Here is a 9,783-nt window from a genome sequence, read left to right on the forward strand (position 1 = left end):
ACCAAAAATTAGCTGTAACTGATGCAAAAAAAAAAAAAAAAAAAAACGCAGCAACAGTACTGCGAGAAACCAGCCATGTACAATATTATTTTTGGGATCGAGTTCAGTTAATGCTCCGGACGTTAGTCGCTAGTTCCGTTCGAGGTGTTGGTGAAGTCTAGTTAAGGTTACGCTTGAGGCTCTTAGTCCGTAGGAAGCTTTTATATACTTTGCATCAGTGCTATTGAGGTTCAATTCTTATCCCATTTTTAATTAATGCAAAAGTTCTTGGCACTTTCTTTGTCTTCATGCGTTTTTGGCTTTAACATAATTTTATTTCTTTTGTCTTTATATATGTATATACGGTTATCATCTTGAATTACCATATTAAATGGGTGATTTATAAATTTTGATGGTAAACGATTTATTTTATTTTTATTTACTAGATTTAGTACTTATTCCATGTTATGCCATATTTTTCATTTGTGAGTAATAAATACCTTGGTTCATTGTTGGCTAGTTTGTTGCTTAATACTGTTTTAGATTAATTTGTTGTCAGTTCTTATTTAAGTTTGATGCATAAGTATTACTGGTAAATTAACCGGGCAATGGGGGTTAATTAGAACTTGTAATTTGGGTTTACATTAAAGTGATTGATAACAATTGGGTCACGGTAGTATTGTGGAGTTGACAGAAACTTTTGTTTTGAGATAATTTTTTATAGTCAATGGGGCATGACAGCTTTAAGAAGCATTTGATCTAATTAGCCTAATGACTAGATTACATCATTTCCTCCGCAACAACTTTTATCCATAACTCTGTGGCCTCATATTGATTCCAAAATTAGAGAAAGAATAATTCAATTTCGCCAGTATGTGCGACTTATTTAATTATCGTGACCATGTACATGTTCGCGTGACATAATTACGATTTTTAAAATTAAAACCAAAGCGCATTCGTACAACTTTGGCAAAACAATCTTAATAATAATAAATTATAAAAATAAATATCTCGAATCTGAAAGAGACAAAAATAAATGAATACTCTGAATATGATAGAAAAATTTTAGACTCACTTTAAATATTAGCCTATGTGTTCATACCCGAACTTTGGATTGATATGCTTAAATAATAAAAGGATCATGTGCGCATTCCCACGTCTTGATACCTTTAAATTTAAATAGTTATGTTTTAATCATGTATACATTCCCATACCTTGGTTTAACATTCAATTTCAAATAAATACCTTGTGTGCATACCGCATCTAGGTCAAAACAATTAATAAAATTTAATAATTAATTAAGTGATATAATCAATAAAATACAAGAATAGTCATGAATTTATTTAAGCCGGACATTAGTCAATAGAAGCGACCGTACTAGAACCACGGGACTCGAGGGGTGCCTTACACCTTCCCCTCGGTCAACAGAATTCCTTACTCAATCTTCTATTTTCGTAGACCATAAATTAGGAGTCAAACCTTCCATTTAATGAGGGGTTCAAATAAAAGGTGATTTGGAACACCAAAACTCAATTCCAAGTGGCGACTCTAAATAATAAATAATCTCTTTTTCAAAGCGTCACTTTAATGTAATAGGGTTGTGGGACAAAAAGAGGTGTGACACTAGTTGTTGCTTACGGATTTATATATCATTATCACCTTTCATTTCTTTTGTAAACTGCTACTTATGTACGTTCCCATGAATTTAAAAGTGTAAATTTTCTTCCGTAGAAAATACTCATGCACTTGTGACACCCACGTATGGTAGTACCTCATATGGCAAAAAGTGTGGCTGCTAGAGCAACACCTGTGAAGCGTAGCTTATGTGCCACTTTACAATCAACAGGCCACACAATTGACGGTCCATATGGCACACATTTGAAGCGTGGTCTAGGTTATAAAACATTTCTTAAAAACAAATTTATACAAGCCATAATTTTGTGGTTGATGCTACAATCATATTTATTTCAAGAATATACATTTTTATCCCATTTTGATGATCTAAAGCACTAAAGTAGCTTATAAATTACATATTAGTTAAACTTGCAACAGACTTCGAAAAGACATATCTTATATACTATGGGTACTAATAACACAATGTTTTAAGATGTGCATTAGTAATGAACTCTACAAAAAAGAATGTATTAATATAGTATCATGAAGGCATAAATAATAAACATCACAATTGTTCAAAAGGTCTTCATCGTTCACTTCAGATTGAATTGTGGTCACCATTTCAGTTGCATTACCCGCATTTTCCTACACAGTCAAAATGAAATTAAGAATTAAAAAGAATATAAGTATACAATATCATATTGGAATCTGTAATATGGTTAATATTTAATGTACTATGTTGAATCAACAATATGGCTCCTATGTGAAAATTCAGATGATTAATCTTGGTTAGAGTAGACCTTTCATATAGTATCATGAAGGCATAAATAATAAACATCACAATTGTTCAAAAAGTCTTCATCATTCACTTCAGATTAAATTGTAGTCTCCATTTCAGTTGCATTACCCGTATTTTCCTACACAGTCAAAATAAAATTAAGAATTAAAAAGAATATAAGTATACAATATCATATTGGAATCTATAATATGGTTAATATTTAATGTACTATGTTGAATCAACAATATGGCTCCTATCTGAAAATTCAGATGATTAATCTTGGTTAGAGTAGACCTTTTATGCAATATGGTATAAAGTTGCTTGTTAATTCGAAGTTACAACTTACATACAAGTTTGCATAATAATACAGTATTGAATATGATGAACTCATTTAAACAAATTTCTGAAAATAGGGATGAATACAGTAAATAACTCAAGTAACAACTCAAGCACAGAAAGAAGTATAAAAATGAAAATAGTAAGAAAAGTTCACAACTGATATACAAGTTCTTAAAACAATGTTAAAAATGATAACACATTTAAACACACATTTCCGAAAATAGGTATGATAACGGTAACTGGCTCAATTGGAGCAGGTACTAGCTTTGACATAAAAATACTAACACAAGCAGAACTTTGGAAAAAAAAAAAAAGGCCAGACAACAATAAAGTCAAGAACCACTATGCAAATCTCATGACATATGCCAACAAAGACTTAACATTTGCAAGGGAAGTGTAACTGGAATTATAATGCCCAAAGGCATAAAATAATTAAAATTATTCTGCATTCACATCACATACATTTTACATTCTAGAGCAAAGTAAAAGTGAAACACTAATAAAGCAGTGAAGTAGTCAGATTTCTTTCCAATCCCAAAGATAAGTACAGAAAATATCCCGCTAAGGATGTAAATGCCAAAATGAAAGTATCATTGCATAGTGTATTTGAGTTGGATAAAGTCTTCCATACTTGTTGAGTTCAAAAATATTTGCATAGAGTTTGTGAGTTGGATAATAAGTTTCACAATGAAACACTAACCTCTTTTTTTTTATAATCATGGTATCCGGGCCAGCTTGCACGCACCTCGATTAATTTCACGGGATAGTGTCACCTCCCACCAACAACAAGTATTAGATAACTCTATCCACCAAGGCTTGGAATGATGGGAAAAAATCACCTAGTGTTTTTGTTTTCATCGGAATTTTAACCTGAAACATCATGGTTTTCACTCACTTCATTGACTGCTATATCACACCCCTGATTGCTTGAAATACTAACCTCTCTTCCTTGTTCAGATAGTGTTAAAATTCTCTAGTGCCTAATCACAAGAAAAAGTCTTCTTCAAGAATAGGAAAAAGTTAAAACAAAAAGGGAAAGTAGCACATTGGATGATCAAGCATCCGAGCAAATGAAATTAGGGTCGGCAAAAAAAAGAATAGGACAAATTATATTCCTACATGTTCTATTAGTAACATTCCCTTGAGATCTTACTGCGGATTTTGCTTGTGGTTAATCTTTCCCAATTAAGAATCATACAAGAATTTCTGAAAATTTTGCATACTGAGCTTTTTGTATAGGTGTCCCCTGGATAATAATGTATGAAGAAAGGAGGGGAAAAGGCAAAACAACTTAAGATCCTAGTCCTCTTAGAAAGGGAATGGATCATTTTCCCGATTATTCAGATCTTCACGGGTTTGAGACAATCCTCTATTCAAGTACTCTTTCTTCTACTCGAGCCTCGGCATAGCCTAAACATATCTGTCAAATGAAGAATATATACTTGTGAAGTTAACACTAAGCAACCATTGTGAAAATATCCATAGTTTCAAACCCAAATAGTAATATAACTCTATGCTACCTTAGCATATTTGCTCCCTTGATACTCAGAGAATAAATTCAGAACAATCAAAATTTACCTTTTCACAAATCAAACCATAAGTTGACCATAGAAATGTTGAAGATGTCGGCTTCTCATATCCCGTGCACTACTCGCATCAATCAGAGAAGGTAAGTTAGATTCGACATACCCTCCTATATCTGAATGTACAGACCAAAGTTGGTTGCACCAATACATTAAACAAGATGTCGCAATTGTTCTCGTTCCTGCACTTCTTCCTTCATGTCTTGCATTTCATCATTCACAGAAAATAACTGAATCTAAGCAAGAGTTCATTTCAAAACAACAAGTGTATCAAATATGAATTTTCAAAAAATGTTTAATCATTTGGGCAGTAATAACATTAATTAAGCAAAGAGCTAATGAATGAAAATAATCCTAACGAAGAAATCAAATAAAAAATTAAAAAAAAAAAAACTAAAGAAAGGAAAAACATTAGCAGCTCGAAACTTAAAACGACAGATATATCGCATTCATATGCAAGCTCAAGACATAATAGGTATAAGTTAAATTAAGAAGCAACACTTAGAGAACAATCAGTATCTATATGTTTGCCCTGTGGAAAGAGGTGCATCCACACATGTGAATAATAAGAACAATCAATATCTGTATGCTTGCACTGTGGAAAAAAGAGCATACACATATGCGAATAATAAGAACAATCAATATCGGTATCTATCATTACTCACTACAGTTGGTATTGTATTCATATAAGAACAAAAAAGATAATCCTTAACTAATATATACAGTTTATACATTGGAAAGAAACACGACAAGTATATTCATAAATATTGCCAATTATATTTTCACTAGATGAATAATATTTCACTTGAATGAAAGATAATCCTTCAGCAATAATCATTTTGTTCATCTGTTCGCCATTAAGAGAAAATCTTATTTAGCAACAACATCGCAAAACTCTACCAAGAAACTGAATTAAACTTCTAACTGTTTTGACTCCACTATCAAAATTAAAGGTGCAAGAATTAGATTTGGATTCAGACCTAGGCTATAAAAGTATTTTCTAATAACATGATTGTAAAAAGGAGATATTTCAACTAAAATAATTTACTTAAAGAACGTTGAAATTAATCCAATCTACGGCTAAGAAGAATTGGATTCACTTGTTATGCGACTAAGCTTCAAATTAATTTCTCTACATAGTTAGAGTAAGGTTATAGCTTTGGAAGTATACTTAAAATATTTTTTGGCTAAATATTAGACTAAAATTGTATGCGAGAATCAACATCAAAAGAAACAAAGCATCGATAAGATCTAAACTCGGTGATAAAGAAAAGGAAGACTACCAAGAACGAAGCTAAGTCATTTATACGAATCCCTTAGTTTAATCACGAAGGTTGTGAAAATAGCTAGCTGGGTCACGCTCAAGTCATCCCTGTAAATGTAATCACCTCTTGGAGCTTTCATCATTTTTGAGTTGCACCATTCATTTGAGCCACAATAAATGAAGCAAAAATGGTTTAAGTAGAATAATTGTCAGAGTTAGGGTTATTCGACAATGGAGATTTTTAATTGTGCCCTAGGAGATATGATAATCTGATGTACTACTCAAATGCTTATTAACTACCGAAAGGAAAACACAAAAAAAGGATGAAATTTAGTAGAGTAGTAAAGAGATACAAACACATACAAAGACCCATTTCAATATAGCACAGGGATCTGCTTCGACAAATTTCTCTGCGACACCCATTCTTTCCATCAGCTCCTTCGGCGGCTCAATCTTTCCATATCGTAAAAATATGCCATTGTGTGTAAGAGTTTTGGGAGCTATAAATTTTGGGAGGTTTCCACGAAATTAAAGCAAGGAATTGAAGAAATTGAAACACTAATGAAAAATGAAAGGGAGATGAAAATATCAAAAACAAATTCAATAGGGCTAGCCTATTGCCTAATTGATGGAAATTCTTTTTTCTTTTTGTCAACTAATTGATGGACATTTAGCGGAGGTTGAACGGAGAAAGGCAATTCGAAATTGATTTCCCGAGTATACTTTTCATAATAGGGGGAAGGTTTTGGTGAAAATTTTAAAATTTTATTGGAAAACTTAAGAGCACACTTGCAAAGTGTAGTTTTAGAATTAAGAAATAGAAACGCTTCAAAAGCGTTGCTGTACGAGTGAATAAGTGTTGCCAAACACTTCATGATTTGGCAATGCTTAAATTGTGTAGTCTTTATATTTAAGAAGCATACTTTTTAAGCGTTTCATAAATTCGTGGCCAGAAGCTTTCCACAAAGACCACCCTATGAAAAGCGTGCCCATAAATGGTTTTGGCAACACTTTTTAACCGTTGTCTGATATTAGTGTTTCCTTATGCCTAAAATGTTGTAGTGGAGAGGCAACGCCTACGGATGGCAATGGGGCGGTGTGTGTAATGACCCGACCGGTCGTTTTGAGCTCTAGCGCGTCGTTCAGCAGTTTGAGGCCATGAGCAACTTCACTTCAGGTATTATGACTGGTACGCGTGGTCAGAATTAAAATTTCGGAAGTTCAGAGTTGATTTAAAAAGAAAATTCTCATTTCGGAAGCTTTAAGATGGAAGAATTGACTAAGGTTGAATTTTGAGTAAACGATCTCGGAATCGGAATTTTAAGGTTCCAACAGATTCGTATGATGAATTCGGACTTGGGCGTATGTCCGGATCGAATTTTTGATGACCCGGGAGCATTTTGGCGCCTATTGTGGAAGTTGGCATTTTGGAAGAATTTTATAAATTTGGGTTGAAGTGCATTTCAATGTTATCAATATCCGTTTGGGATTCTGAGTCTGGAAATAGCTCCGTATGGTGATTCTGGAATTGGGAGCGTGCCCGGAAGTAGATTCGGAGGTCCGTAGGTCATTTTGGAGTCATTTAGCTAAAGCTAGAAATTTGAAGGTTTTTTAGAAGTTTGACCGGAAGTCGACTTTTTGATATCGGGATCGGAATCCAATTCAAAAAGTTGGAGTAGGTCTGTAATGTCAAATGTCACTTGTGTGCAAAATTTGAATACAATCGGACGTGATTTGATAGGTTTCGGCATCGATTGTAAAAGTTGAAGCTTCAAAGTTCATTAAGTTTGAATTGGAGTGCGATTCATGAATTCGATATTGTTTGATATGATTTTAGGTCTCGAGAAAGTTTGCGTTATGTTATGCGACTGGTTAGTATGATTAGGTGGGGTCCCGGGGGGACCTCGAGTGTGTTTCGGGGTGGTTTCGGGTCATTTGGAGCTCCTTGGGAACTGCTGTTGCTGGTGTCTGGTGTCCTTCTTCGCGAACGCGAAAGAAGTCCCGCGTTCGCGAAGAGGAAAATTGTGGAGCTGTTGAGATTGGCCTTCGCGAACGCGAAGGTTGAGACGCGAACGTGGTGAAGAACTTGAGGAACCTACGCGAACGCGAATGGGGAGTCGCGAACGCGTAGAAGGAAATGAGGACTGGGCCTGAGGATGTTTGGCTTACGCGAACGCGAGGCTGGGTATCCGATCGCGAAGCAGTGGGGCGGAAAGCTTTGCGAATGCGTCGTGAGGAACGTGAACGCGAAGGAGCTTTTCTGGGCCTAGGTTGGCTGAGCTTTGCGAACGCGAAGGGGTTGCCGCGTTCACGAAGAAGGAGTCGGACTGGGCAGTGAGATGTTTTAAAACGGGATTTTTTGCCAATTTCACTTCATTTTCTCCATGGGAGCCGGTCTTGGGGCGATTTTGGAGCTCCATCTTCATCTATATCAAGGTAAGTAATTCTCACCTATTGCAAGTTAAATACATGGTTTATAGATGGATTTAGACATGAAAATTTGTAGAAATTGTGGGATTTTGGTTGGAAACCTAGAAATTGGTATTCTTGAATTTTGATCACGAATTTGGGCATGAAATGGAGAATAAATTATATATTTTAATTAGTGGATTTATGGGTAAAGTTTATCTTCAAAATTTTTTGAAATCCGGACACGTGGGCCTGAGGGTAAAATTATCAACTTTTCGAACGGAGTTGGAAATTGTTATAAAATGATTAATTATGAGTATTAGAGTATATTTTGATTCGGTTGCGTCATATTTGACTAGTTTTGGAGCGACGAGCATCAGTTTAAATTGTCGGAGCGGCCTTGGAGCCTATTATGGAATTTCGGAGCAAGGTAAGTCTCCTTTCTAATCTTGTAAGAGGAAATTAACCCCATAGGTGAATTAAATTATTGTGTGCTTCTATTTGTGGGGGCTACGCATGCACGAGGTAACGAGAGTCCGTACGTAGCTACTAGCTATGCCTATGTCCGGGTAATTTTAGGCTCACATCATGCCTTGTTGATATTGTTATTGATTTATGTTTATTGTCTGCCTTGAAAGGGAGCGAAATTGAGTTTGCTTATTAAATATTTTTGAAAGGAGTTGAAATTTAAGAACGTAAGATTTAAAAGAGTTCGTTTGAACTTAGTAATTTCGAAAAGGATTGACTAATGCTATAATAGCTTAAAAAATCTATGTGTAACCACGCCGCATATATGTTTCGCGAGCGGGGTAATTTCCTTAAAAAGCTACAAGATGAATTTCTCTTATTTTGAAAAGAATCAAGAAATAGATATGATTTTAATGTTAAATTTATATTTGATCGGGTCGCAAGTATGATCCGCGAGAGGGGAGATTCCTTAAATTTATATTTGATCGCGTCGCACGTATGATTCGCGAGCGGGGTATTTCCCTCTACCACTCTTATGGGATCGGGTCGTTCGCCTCGGCAGTATTTAGGTACCACACTCTCATGGGAGCGGGCTGTTCGACTCGGCAGATTAATAGATGCATCTATGGTTCACGTCGTTCGACCCTCGGCAGTGCACAGTTTACTTTTATGTTGGATCGGGTCGTACGCCTCGGCATTTCCTATATATATTATACTCATGGAATCGTGCGTAATATTTGGCAAGAGGCCAGTGTATCCGAGGTTTTTCCCTAATTTGAATTATGACAACCTCTTTGATGAAATCCACTATATTTATGTATATGCTCCGGTTATGGAGGGAACTTTCTAGTTGAGAGCTTGAGTAAATTGTGAAAAGAAAAATTATACTACGTATTTTATACTTGTTTGTTTCAAATATTTACTCTGTCTCATATTCATTCACTTCTTTACTGTACCTGATATTATTGGACCACTAGTAAGTGTCGAAGTCGACCACTCGTCACTACTTCTTCGGGGTTAGGCGGGATACTTACTGGGTACACGTGGATTTACGTACTCATATTACACTTGTTGCACATTTTTGTGTAGGTGCATATATGACTAGCAGCCTGCCGGGCGCAGAGGTGTGGTTAAATGCGGAGACTTAGGTGAGCTGCATTCCCATCTACGATCCGCAGCCAGCAGAGTCTCCTTCGTAGTTACTTATGTATTTTCCTGTCTAATTTGTATTCTGGACAGGTATTGTATTTTATTTTATCTTCCTAGTTGATGCTCATGCACTTGTGACACCGGATTTTGGGGTGATTATGGGTTGTCTTGTATTGAAATTATTGAAAATATTATTATTT

The 9,783-nt window shown here is 35.3% G+C and overlaps 1 long non-coding RNA gene across 3 annotated transcripts; it reads right to left on the bottom strand.

Moving 5' to 3' along the window:
• Positions 1–2,033: 2,033 nt before the first annotated feature.
• LOC107768373 (uncharacterized) lies at positions 2,034–6,444 on the bottom strand. 3 transcript variants are annotated; one of them, XR_001644132.2, is made up of 4 exons: positions 5,921–6,444; positions 3,411–4,529; positions 2,394–2,510; positions 2,034–2,238 (listed from the first exon to the last, which is right to left on the bottom strand). It is a non-coding gene; the product is annotated as an uncharacterized LOC107768373 (long non-coding RNA). The 3 variants fall into 3 exon arrangements; XR_001644131.2 differs by having other exon boundaries at positions 3,411–4,130; positions 4,289–6,442; XR_001644130.2 differs by having other exon boundaries at positions 3,411–6,441.
• Positions 6,445–9,783: the final 3,339 nt, after the last annotated feature.

This window comes from Nicotiana tabacum, chromosome 4 (genome assembly GCF_000715075.1).
Source record: "Nicotiana tabacum cultivar K326 chromosome 4, ASM71507v2, whole genome shotgun sequence".
Lineage (NCBI taxonomy): Eukaryota > Viridiplantae > Streptophyta > Magnoliopsida > Solanales > Solanaceae > Nicotiana > Nicotiana tabacum.